At 49.0% G+C, this 12,672-nt stretch overlaps 1 protein-coding gene across 1 annotated transcript in view; it reads right to left on the bottom strand.

The window, feature by feature from the left end:
- Dnmt3a (DNA methyltransferase 3 alpha) overlaps nt 1–12,672 on the bottom strand; it is a 112,814-nt gene that overhangs the window by 20,282 nt on the left and 79,860 nt on the right. The gene's annotated exons all lie outside the window — the stretch shown is intronic.

Genomic DNA, 12,672 nt, shown 5'->3' with positions numbered 1-12,672 from the left:
GGAGGGAACATTTTCTTTGTCTAGAACTCCAGGTCACGTGGGCCCCGCTGGAGTGCCTGGTTGGCTGCGCGCGGGCCGGGGGAGGGGGCCGGCCTCCGACGCTGGCACTGGGCCAGCCCCTCTCCCCGGCGCAGGGGCGCTGGGGGCCTGGGGGCGAGGCCGGCCACAGCCCGTTCCCAGGGCCCCGCCCCGGCCCTCCTACAGGCGGCCCGCCTGTCCCCTCCCCCCAACTCTGGAGAGCTGGGGGGTCCGGGGGTGCGGCAGCAGCAGGGCAGCGCGCGGGCTGTGGGAGACACGCAACAGCAGCTGCGGGACAGGAACGCTGGCTGCCGACCGCCTGCGAGTGCCGGGAGAAAGTTGGAGAAAGTGAGTTTTGCTGAAACTGGACCGAGAGAGACGAGAGAGAGGACAGAGAGAGGAGAGAGAGGGGAGAGAGAGAGAGAGAGAGAGAGAGAGAGAGAGAGAGAGAGAGAGAGAGAGAGAGAGAGAAGAGGGAGAGGAGAGGGAGAGGAGAGAGAGAGGAGAGGGAGAGGAGAAGGAGAGGGAGAGGAGAGGGAGAGGAGTGGAGAGAAAGAGATCGAGCGCTTAGAGTTAAAAGACGAGGCCTGAAACTCAGGGAAACTCCAAATACAGACGGTGGTGGGCAGAAGGCATCGCAACCAATTTGGGAGCGCTCCTGAACCGGAACTGCCGCCCCCAGTACCCCAGAGCTACAGGTGAATGAATGGAGGGTGGGGTGCGTTAAGAGCGTGGTGGGTGAATTCAGAATTTGAAAACCCCTTCTTGGCCCAGTCAGCGGCCCCCCAGGGGCAACTATGGGTCTTGCTTCTTAGTCTGATTTTCCTGCTTGTAAAGTTGCGGTGCGTGCCGAGAGAGGGCAGCGCCTTCATTCACAGCCAAGATTTATCTGCAGCTCAAGAGGACATTGTTAAAAACTTGTTGCCTGTAATCTAGCACTTGGGAGGTGGAGGCAGGCGGATCAGGAGTTCAGGGTCATCTTAGCTTACAAATTTCGAGGCCAGCCTGGGCGACCTAAGACCCTGTCTCAAACATTTGTGAGTGGGGGTGCGAAGTCTCCAGGTGCTCTGCTATTTCAAGCCACTCCTAAGCATATGTGTCTTATCCCAAGGCTGACACACAGCCCTTCCAACCAACTCTCCAGTGTATGGAAGTATCAGATACAGCAACAGACACGGCCTGCTTCTAGCGAGTTGACAGATTCCACTAGACTTGAGATATGAAAAGATCACTGAAGAGCGAACCCCTGTGTGGATAGCTAAGCTAAGGTTTAGAAGACATCAGTTGGGTGATGTAGGTGATAAATGAGGCCAAAGAAGATGAATGGGATTTGGAAGGAGGGCAGGTAGGCAGGATAAGCCAGCCAGATTTTAGGCACGAGAGAGGAGGAGGATCCCATCACCCTCCCAGTTCAGTTCTGCTATAGCTAAACAGAATGGGGAAAGATAAGGCTGGGTAATGAATGGGAAGGGGGTCAAGTGCATCAGTGGATATATTCTGTAACATAAGGACAGAGTTTCTGGCAAGCTGAGATGAATGGGCATTTTATAAAGAGTAGCCAGAATGCACTTTGCAACATGAATTAGAACAAAGAACTGGAGGTGAATGCTTGAAGCAGGAGCAGCTTTCTAGGTGGTAGGTATACTTGTTAGATCTGGATTTGAGTTCTGATCCTCCCACCATGAACTTGACACAAGCCACTTAACCCCAAGAAGTCTTATTTTCTTATCTGAAAAACTGAAGTGATGACATCTGCCCTCCTGAGCCTTGGAAGGCTTACAGCCTAAAGACAAGAAGTTAAGGCCCAGGTGTCTGGCTCCTAGCCAATCAGCTGGGATGTGCCAGCTGAAACAGGTATGGGTATAATGAGGTGTCAAGAGATACACTATAAAGAACTCCCATCTCTCCTGGGGCTCAGTTCACCCCTCCTGGGGCCATCAGAGCAAGCAAGCCCTGAAGATTTCTCCATATAAAATTCATGGGTACAAGCCAGACATGGTGGCACACGCCTTTAATCCCAGCACTTGGGAAGTAGAGGCAGGCTCTGAGGCCAGCCTGGTCTAGTAAGTTCCAGGCCAGCTGGGGCTTCAGGGAGACCCTGCCTCAAAAAGACAAATTAAAAAAAAAAAATTTATGGGTACAAGGCCAGGACTGATAGAGCATACGTACCTGTAATCCCAGCAAGCAGGAGGTAGAGCCAGGAAGTTCACCTCAGGTTTGAGACCAGTGGGGGACTATAGTTGTCTGGACAAAAAAAAAAATCACTTCACACAAACAACAAAAAAACCCCTAAATCCTAGAGCCTTGACATATCTTTCAACCAATCAAGGTATCTGTTTGGAACAGCTTTTCAGGAGGTCCCCTAAGCTGTGAGAAGCCCTGAGGTATAGGGTGCATACTTAGGCCCAAAGTTGGATCCCTAGCACCAAAAAAAAAGGGGGGGGTATGTGGAAGTCCTGAATTTACACCTCTCTTGTCTGCCTCAGACCTTTGAGCAATGAAGGAATGCAAAATGACTTGCTTAATGCCTCCTCCTCAGGCTCAGTAAACCACCCTGGGCCTCTCAAAAGGAAGTTCCTGATCTCTGGCTTGGCCGCTTTTTTTTTTTTTTAATATTGGCCGCTTTTTTCAAAGATAGCCCTTTGTTGTTGTTTTGAGACAGGGGTCTAGTACAGGCCATGCTGGCTTCTAAGTCATTATGTAGCTGAGGCTGGCCTTGAACTCTTTCCTCATCTTCCTGCCTCTACCTTCCTGGCAATAGGATTCCAGCGGTGTACCTCTACAGCTGGTCTTATGATACGCTCAGTGTCTCACCTTCCGTCAGTGTGACTAACTACTTTAGATTCTACCCTGTGGGCTCAGGACCTCTTCAGAGGTGCCATGAGGACACCAAGCCTCAGAAATGAGAGTCATTCACTTTTTTTGCCCACATACAAAGCAACTTATTCCTTCCAGCTTTCAAATCTTCATACTCTTCAAAATTGGGGATGATTTACCTCAGTAAACCATTTCAGTGGTAGAGCACTTGCCTAGCAAGTGTAAAGCCCTGGGTTTGGGCCTCAGCATTAGAAATAACAACAAAAATTTCCTTCACTTTCATCTAAATTCAGGTCAGATCTTACCTATTCCACACAACTTTCCAGTTTAAGCAAAAGGAAGCCCAGGCTCAAAGGGGGTCCCATAAGGAACGTAGGACATCCCTGTGGCCATGCAGACAAGACAAGCGACTGAGTCACATAAACAGAGATGTGTCTTTTGTCAGTGAACAGTCAGACCTCAAAGCAAGAGAACCCAAGAGCTCAGATAAGTAAGAGGTAAATGGTCATGGGGAGAAGAAACGTCAAGGGTGGACTTCAAGGAAAGTTGAGGGTGCAGGGGAAAAGGCTGACACATTTGGCAGCATGAACATACATGCTTCACTGAAGCTTTTGCCTTCCAGAGTAAGGTAGTTCTTTTGATTGAGAGACAGTCAACCTAAAATAGCAGCATCATGTAAGACAAGCCCTGTTCTTTGAACTGCTTTCATAGCATGTAGAAAGGACTAGTTCCTGGACAAGAAGATGCAACAGGTATCAAGAGTCTGGAAGAGGCCATGGAGGGACAGATCCTGATCCAGAGCAGTCCAGCAGAGAAGGTGACCTCAAAACAGTGCAGGCAGACAGCAGTGACTCAATAGGCCACCAAAGCTGATGAAAACACCTCGTAAGGACACCTGACTTTTGACCCTGATCCTGTTTCTATCAAAAAAACTTCTCATTTTAATTACATTTTCCAGTGATACTCATACCAGTAAACTGCCAGAAAATGGCAAGACAAGTATTATGCTATGTGTGACAAGGACGTGTCCTGTGATAAGTTGGGAAGCTTCCCGTTCTGGTGTGCAGTCACTTTCCAGGGTCATTGAAGTGCAAGATGAGAAGGGTGTAAACTTGATTTTCCAGTTGTACAGAGGTAAGTTGAGACCCCAGGGTAAGTTACCAGCCAAAGAGTAGGACTGCCTGGAAGTCAGCCTCTCATGCTTGACTAGCCTTAGCTCAAAGTTCAGCATGTGTAGTATGCTTGCTCCTAAGATGCGCCATACTAGAAGGTCAGATGCTGTTGCTGCCATCACATGTGGAGAGCAACCACCTCAGTCCCTTTACTCAAAATCAGAGAAGCTGCAGCTATAATTGCTTCTTTCCTTCCATGCACCCATCTGCACTGACCCCACAACAGGGAGCACTTATTTAGAGCAAAGGCCATGAGGTCAGGATAGATGTCTGTTCTGAACCTGCCCTTCTGTCCACAGAAACCTCAGGGTGTAGCAGTCAGCACTCCGCATGGCATTCAAGACCCCCACAAATCTGGACATCTCAGTGTCAACAATGCGTAGTCCCACACTCTGTACCCACTTGCTCATGCTGTTCCTCCTTCCCACAATACCCTTCCCTTTCAACTTCCACCAGCCCAAACCCTAGCAATCTTTCTATAGCAATTCACTAGTTCCCTCCATCAAGAAAGTTCCTCTAGCCCTAGGCTGTCCATGATGGTGACTGCTAGCTATATGCAGTTATTTAAATTAATTAAAATAAAACTCCAGTTCCTCAGGTGCATTAGCCACATTCCAAGTGTCCAGGAGCTTCCATATTGGATGTCACAGATTTTAGAAGTGTCATCACAGAAAGTCCTGGACAGGACTGCTCTGGCCCCTCACCCTTATCTCCCCTACTGTACTTATCTTCCAACCAGTCCTTTCTTGCTCCTTGCCATTCCTGTGTAATCGCCTAGATCTGCCAGCCTTTGCCTTGTGGGTGAATCTTCCGAACACAGATTACAGATCCCCAGAGGGCAGGTGCAGGTTCTTCTCAGCTCCGTGTGGGCAGCAGTAATGGCAGATGAAACAGGGTTGGCTAAACTGAATGCAGCCTTGCCTCAGGAGCCTTATCTGCACCCACCCCCACATTCCAGGCTGCAGGCAGATCCCTTCCATGGCAGAAATTCTAATGGTTGCTAAGAGGTTCAGGCCCAGGGCTCCCCAAAGCAGGCTAGGAATCTTCACTTTCCTAGTCCCCTGCAACCTATACTGAAGGTTGCAAGCAAATGACCAGGACTGGGTTGCTGGCAGTGAAGCTAAAAATAGCCTCAGAGCCAACTGCATAGAGTTAGCAGGACTTGTTGCTAAGGAGACAGCCGCAGAGAGAGCAACCAAGCAGGAGAAGGTGTCAGACTTTCACCAGGAGAGGAAAGGCTGGGCTAGGGGACTCTAAGTTGACAGGGGACCAAAGCTCCCACCCAGAGATGGCCTGCCTTCTGGCAGCTCCTGAGTACTGTTCTAACTCCCCCCAGTCCCTCAGTCCCTCATCTCCATAGCAACCACCAGGGCTGGACTAGGGTGAAGGACCAGCCCTTGGAAGGGAGGCCTCTGCCCAGAGTCAGTTGTTATGGCAACATCCCCCCCCCATCCTGTCATTCTCTCCCTCCTAGCTTCTCCTGGGGGACGAGGTGGGGGCCAGGACTTGGCTTAACCAGCATGACCAGGAAATACCCACTTCCTGACAAAATTGACAGGGCTCTAGAAGCTCCTGAGAGCCCAGAAAGGCTGGGTAGTCCTCAGCACCAGAAAGTGCATTCTTTTCTTTTCCCTCGGCACCTCACAGGTCACCCTACCAGAAGCCCACACTCAGCAAGATTTGACTCCAAGATCACTTGGGGAGATTTTAAAATACAGATTTCTGCTAGGCAAGGTGGCACAGGCCTTTAATTCCCTGGCAGAGGCAGGGAGATCTCTGTGAGATTGACACTAGCCTGGTCTATATAGCAGGTTCCAGGCCACCTGGGGCTACAGGAGAACTCCATCTCAAAACATCAAAAATAAAATACAGATTATTGGGCCCTACAGATTTGGATCAGCAGGCTTAGTTAGCCCTGGTTATGGATTATAAGTGAGTAAACTGAGTCTTAGAGAGGACTGAACCCCACCAGAATGGCCAGAGCCACCAAGGAAGAAGTGACCTGGAAAGAAGAGGGTAGGAAGGACATGCACTTTCCCACCTCAGAGCAGGGGCTGCCACACCGGGCATGTCCTTCCTGCTGTCTGACACTAGGTCATGATTTAAAACCACAGCACTGGACAAGCTGGTCCCTGAGGCAGAGAGTGAAGGGTAAGAGGCTGAGGAATCCGTTCCCAGGAGAGTGCAAAATGGTGGCAGCCCAGGCAAATGATTTGGGCTGAAAGAGAAATCTATCCTCCTCCAAAGTGAAGCAAAAGGGTCACCATGGCAACTGTGGGGTGCCAGCCTGGTTGACTCAATGCCACCAACCCAAACCTGGCACTACAGCAGAACTTTGGACCTGAGCTCATAAGAGTCCACATTTGGCTGAATGCCACACACCCTGCCCCCACTAACTAGATCCATTTCCTGGAGACAACCTGTTACGTGAGCTGCCCAAAACATCTACACCAAGATGGGTAAGCCCTGAGCAATAGCCAGGCAGAGGGAGGACCCCTGAGAAGAGGCAAGAAGAGGAAAGAGATGAGCTGCCTAGCTGCCTGTGTGCCCAAGACCCACCACACATAAACCACAGCCCTCATTCAAGGAAGCATGCAATTAGATGGCAAATTATGTGGTAGCAATGCTTCCTACATATGCTGAGGGAAATTGGAGGTGGCCAGGGCCAGCAAAGGCAGAGTTGAGGGAAGTGTATCAGGAATGGGCACAACCTCCCAAGTTTTGGGGGCAGAATGGCATGATCTGGGGGTCATCTGCAATTGCATTATCTTCCTGGTATTAGGTGAAGGGAAGACAGAAGGCTGCGCTAGCTATATCCATTACGGAGGGGTGGTGGCCTGAGCCTGCTGTTCTTGAAGAAATTCTGATTAGGAGAGTAAAATGCAGGGGCTGGAGAAATGGCTAAAAAACCAGTCCTTCCTCAGTGACAGCCCCACCCCATTACCAGGACCCATTCAATGTTTAGCTCAAGCATCCCCTAGCCTGCCCTGGTTCCCCAATCCTCTCAGGCACCCATACACTTCCCTATGTATGTGCTTTGAAGTCCTAATCCTCCACCTGTCTGTAGGCTTCTGCTACCTTCCTCTTCACTTGCCCTGGTCACCCTCCTCCTGCCTGCATCCCTGATGCTCCAGAACTGATCCCCAAGCCACCTTCCTTTCCTGTCACTTTTACCTGCTAACCCAGAACTTCTGGGTCTGCACTGCTACACCTTTGTATAAATCTGAGGGCCTGGGCAGGAGGCACAGGGCATCATGGAAGGGAGGCTGGGCAGAACATAGGCCCACTTCCCCCTACCAGAGAAAATTAACAAGGGGTGTATGAGCCTAACAGTATGTTACAGTGATGACAAGGCCATATGTGACTGCCCAGATACTCTAACCAGCCTAATGGGACTACAAAATATCAGCTAGATATTATAGATAAGATCAAAGGAAGCCAGGAAGAGGCCTAACACTTGAAGGGCAGAAAGAACCTTAGGATAGATTTGCTCTGGAACTTGTAGATGTCACTTGTAAGAGAAGACCCTTGGAAAAAGTATTAATCCTATATTTGCAGGGAGGGGTGGGCCAAAAGGAACCTGGTATATACACCCCAACCACCACCCTTCCCTCATCCTTTCTCTAGGCTCCAGGGGTTAAAGGGAGAGGCAGAGGGACCACCATTCAGATTCAGGCATGCAGACCCTCTCAAGTTTTAGGATCCAAAGAAGGAGAGGGAGGAGCCCAGCCAACCAAGGACTATCATGGCTATTGCTGAAAACAAGGGCTTGCCTCCATCACCATGTGAAAGGGAAAATTTAAATTCCTGCACTGATCTGGACCGTGCCCCCCCCCACTACACATACACACACACACACACATACACCCGGTGATCCGGACCATCCCACACACACACACACACACACATATACCAGAAACTGAGAGCTGCATGACAGTCCTTTCCAGACACCCCCCCTTGCCCGACGGAAACTGAGCCATACCTCCAGTGGTACTTTATTTAGAATCACCTTAAGTCTGTGTGTAGTATGGCCCCCTCCATTCAAGTGATACATTATTAGGGGTAATCTCTCTGCCAGGCTTAGGGCTTACTTTTCTTCTATCAATGGGGTGGGAGGTGGAGGAGGGAGAATGGCTTGCTATTCAGCTTGGTTAGGTGCTGCCTCAGACACTTGCTTCAGTGACTCTGAACCAACCCCTGAGCTTGTCTCTGGATCCATGCCCAGGTGGTTGAGGGCAACACACGCTCTTTAAAACACACTTAAAATTGGTCTCAACTTCTGGGGTCAAGTGATCCTCCAGCCTCAGTCTCCCCAAGGCTGGTGCTGGAACTGTGGAATCATGACAGCATGCCTTGCTTAGTGCTGAATTCTCACAGAATCTTTGGAATGTAGAAAGCAAATTCAACTCAATATTTGCTTTCTGAATTTTTGCCCCCCAAAGTTTCCTTCAAACAGCGTAGTTCCAAAGTACATGAGAATGAACTGGTCTTTTTCTTCAGTCCTGAGCTGGAAATAACAAAGAAAGACATTTGTGCTGCTCACTGTTCATTGATAAAGGGGAAATGCAGCAGGGTGAAGTGTTGGAATAACATGAGAGGCCAGGGTGAGGGAGACTAGAAAGGGCTTCATGAACAGGTAAGAAGGGGGCTCAGGACAACAGGTCGTGGCCCATACCCATAATCCCAGCACTTGAGAGGTAAGAAGCAAGAAGATCAGGAATTCGGGATCATCCCAAACTATATAAGGAGGTCAAGGCCAGCCTGGACTACTTGAGAATCTGTCTCAAGACAAAAAACAAAAAACCAAAGGAAGGAGTGCTCAGTACTCTAGGTAGTCCAGGAAGTTCTTCAGGAAGCTGACCTGTTGATCTGCTTCCGGAAGTGGAACATCCCTGTACCTCCCTGTTCCGGTCTTGGTTTCTGTTCTTTGGGCCCCTCTCTTTTTGGCCCCCCCACATAGAGGACTGTGGAGTTTGAATCTAGACACATTTCCATTTGAAGTTGACTATGAATTGCTCCCCATGTTTACCCATGGTCCATTCCAAGAAGCAATCTGCCCCAAACCAAGCAAAATGCACCTCATCCTGTGAGATAATCTTCTTGACTTTGGGATAGGTAAAGAATGCTTAGAGGTAACACCCCCCCACCCCTCGTCCACAGAAACCTAAGGGAAAAAACAGATCAATTGAACTTTCCTAAAAAGTGTCCCCTAGGGCCCCAACCTGCCCCTCCTTCAGAATTCTACAGCTCTCCCACCCCATCCCAAATATCAGAGTCCTCCTTTCTTGCCATCTTTTTGTATGCTTTATTTTGTTGAGGCATGATTTTATTCTGTAACCCAGACTGGTCTGGCAGTTCTAGAATTTCTGCCTCCCCTAGCTGACCCTCAGTCAAGGTCAAATGGAGTGCCCTCCTAACTGTTCCTGCCCCTGAACATCCTCTCTTTGAGCCAATGTACACTGCAGCAAAGGTTGCCATGTTAAAAAGTATGCCTAGTAGGGTGGGGTGCTGCTGCATGCCTTTGATCTCAACTTTCCGGACTGGAGGAGAAGGCAGACAGATCTTTGTGAGTTGGAGGCGAGCCTGATCAGCTGGGACTACAAGGAAACCCTGTCTCAAAAAAAAGAAAAAAGAAGGGCTGGAGAGATGGCTGCTCCATCAGAGGACCTGGGTTCAGTTCCCAGCACCCACATATGCCCAGTTCTCTCAGCCCTCTGCTCCCAGATACAGACTAAGCAGACTAAGTCTTATTTCTCAGCATGGCAGGAAAGCTTCTGATGATCTGACCAGCTTCCTCTCAAGTATTATCTATTCTCGCATGTCCTCCCTAACCCTGTACCCTGGTTACCAGATTGCCTGCTGTCTCAAACATGCCAGCAGCTTTGTTACCTCCCTCTCTTTATCCTCTGTGATTCCTTTTCTGAACTGCCTTCCCCTCATTATATTTAGTGATGCTCTCCTAAGACGCTTCCTCTGGGAAGCCTTCCTGGAGTTCCCCTAGGAAGCCCTGATCCTCCTCTAAGCTCTGTGTAGCAAGAGCACAGAGCAAGGCAGCTCTGCCTGACACTGAGCCTTGCTCAGAGCCTTCCTGCTTCCTCCACCAGGGCTGGGTCAGGTTTGTCTCTCTGGCCACCAGCATAACAACATGTATCTTTACTGAGTTAATGTCCATTAACTCCCTCAGCTAGAGCACCAGGTTCTTTGTGGAGGCACCGAATCTGAGAATTCTCACTCCCTGATCAGTAGCCAAGTTGTTTCTGTTATTTTTTAAGAGTCTCACTTGGCTTGGGACTTAATATGTAAACTAGGCTAGCCTAGAATCTGCAGTGATCCTCTTGCTGCTGCCTGGGATTGCAGGCAGGTATGCATCATTATGCTCAGGTTTTTTTTGTTTTGAAACAGTCTCCTGTAGCTCAAGCAGGCCTTGAATTCCTTAGGTAGCAGGAGGGTGGCCTTGAACCTCTGCTCCTACATCTACCACCGAAGTGCTAGAATCATGAGTGAGCACCACCATACTTGTTTATGTGGTGCTGGGGATGAACCCCAAGGCTTCATGTATGATAGTAAAGCACTCTACTAACTGATGTACATTCCCCAATCCTCTCTTTAAGATTTTATTTATTTTTCTTTTTAAAATATGTGTCTCTGGGCTGGGTGTGGTGGTACATGCCGTTATTCCCAGTATTCAGGAGGCAGAGGCAGGTGGATTTCTTGTGCGTTCTAGGCCAACCTGGTCTACTTGGCAAGTTTCATGCTAGCCAGGAGTACATAGCGAGACCCTGTCTTTAAAAAAACAAAACCAGGGGCTGGAGAGATGGCTCAGCAGTTAAGAGCACTGACTGCTTTTGCAGAGGACCTGGGTTCAATTCCCAGCACCTACATGGCAATACGAACCGTCCTTATCTCCAGTTCCAGGAGAATCCGAAGCCCTCTTCTGACCTCCGAGGCATTGCATGACAGGGGTGCACTGACATACATGCAGGCAATACACTCATACACATGAAATTTAAAAAATAATAAATATTTAAAAAAAAAACACCAGGGCTGGAGAAATGACTCAGCAGTTAAGTGCCCTAGCTGCTCTTGCAGAGGACCCAGGTTCAATTCCCAGCACCCACATGGCAACTAACATTTGTCTGTAACTCCAGTTCCAGGGGATCTGACGCCCTCTTCTGACTTCCATGGGCATTGCACGACTTGGGTGCACTCACACACATTCAGGCAATATACTCATATACATAAAATATAATAAAATTTTTAAAAAAAGTCTCTGTGTATGTATGTGCAGGCGAGTGCAAAAGCCCACAGAGGCCAGAAGAGGGTGTCAACACAGTCATGTGCAGCCAGACATGGGTGCTAAGAATTGAACTCGGGCTCTGTTTTAAAAGCAGTGAGCTGGGGCTGGAGAGATGGCTCAGGGGTTAAGAGCACTAGCTGCTCTTGTAGAGGACCTGGGTTTGATTCCTAGCACCCACATGGTGGCTGACACTTGTCCGTAACTCTAGGTTCCAGGGGCTCTGACGCCCTCTTCTGACCTCTACAGGCATTGCATGACACGGGTGCACTTAAAAGCAGTAAAATAAAGGCAGTAAGCATTCTTTACCTTTGAGCCATTTCTCTAGCTCCTCAAAGTACATTTATTTATCTGGTGGGTAGTGAGGTACCTTTGTGCAGTGGTATATGTGGAAGACAATTTGCAGGAAGGAATTGGTTCTATCCTCCACCATGTGGGTCCCAGGGATCAAACTCAGGTGGTCAGGTTTGGCAACAGGTACCCTTACCCACTGAGCCTTCTTGCTGGGCCACGCTCCAGCCTGCTCATGAACAGTGCTGGTGAACTCGGAACCATGTGCATGCTAGGCACCTGCCCTTTTCTTTCTTTAATTTTGGTTTTTGTGGGGTTTTTATTTTGTTTTGTTTTTTGAAACAAGGTCTCCCTGTAGCCCCATCTGGCCTGGAACTCACTATGTAGACCAGGCTGGCCTCACTCTCACAGAGACCCACCTGCCTCTGCCTCCCAAGTGCTGGGATTAAAGGCATGCACCATCATTCCTGGCTTTAATTTTTGGTTTTTGAAATGTTCTCAGTCTGTAGCCCAGGCTGGCCCCCACTCTTCCTGCCTCAGCTGGGATTATAGGTATGAGCCCCCATATTCAACTCTACTCTGCCTTTGTAATTTGTGCCTAAAACAAGGAGAAGGGAGTAGGTACAGTAATGGAGGAGAGGAAAGCTAGACTCTAGCTTCAGCAAGTTGTTTCATAACCATTCTCACAAGGATGCTTTATGGACATGTCTCTAGGACATCCTCAAGACCTGAGACATCACAAATATTTAATTTAGAATTTGTTTCAGGTAGTATGGGTGACAGAGGGAGCTGTGGATCATGATTCTAGCCCCCCCCCCCGACCCCCCATTATAAATATATGGAATCCCTGGAGTCATCCTGTCTATTTCTGTCACATTATAAACCAGGGGCAACTGAATTGATCAGCTAATCAGGAACAGAAGCTGAGACTGGAATCTAGGCCTCTGTATCTCATTCCAACATTCTCTTAATCCAATTTTACAATGTCAGACACACAACCATGAGAAAACAGCAAGTCAAGGGCAGAGCAGGTTCCCAAGGGAGTGGAGCTAGGGTCAGGTCAGGAGGGCTGCAAAAGAA

Source organism: Nannospalax galili, unplaced genomic scaffold (genome assembly GCF_000622305.1).
Source record: "Nannospalax galili isolate Female #2095 unplaced genomic scaffold, S.galili_v1.0 scaffold1191, whole genome shotgun sequence".
Classification (NCBI taxonomy): Eukaryota; Metazoa; Chordata; class Mammalia; order Rodentia; family Spalacidae; genus Nannospalax; species Nannospalax galili.
This window is presented reverse-complemented; position numbering and strand designations above follow the sequence as displayed.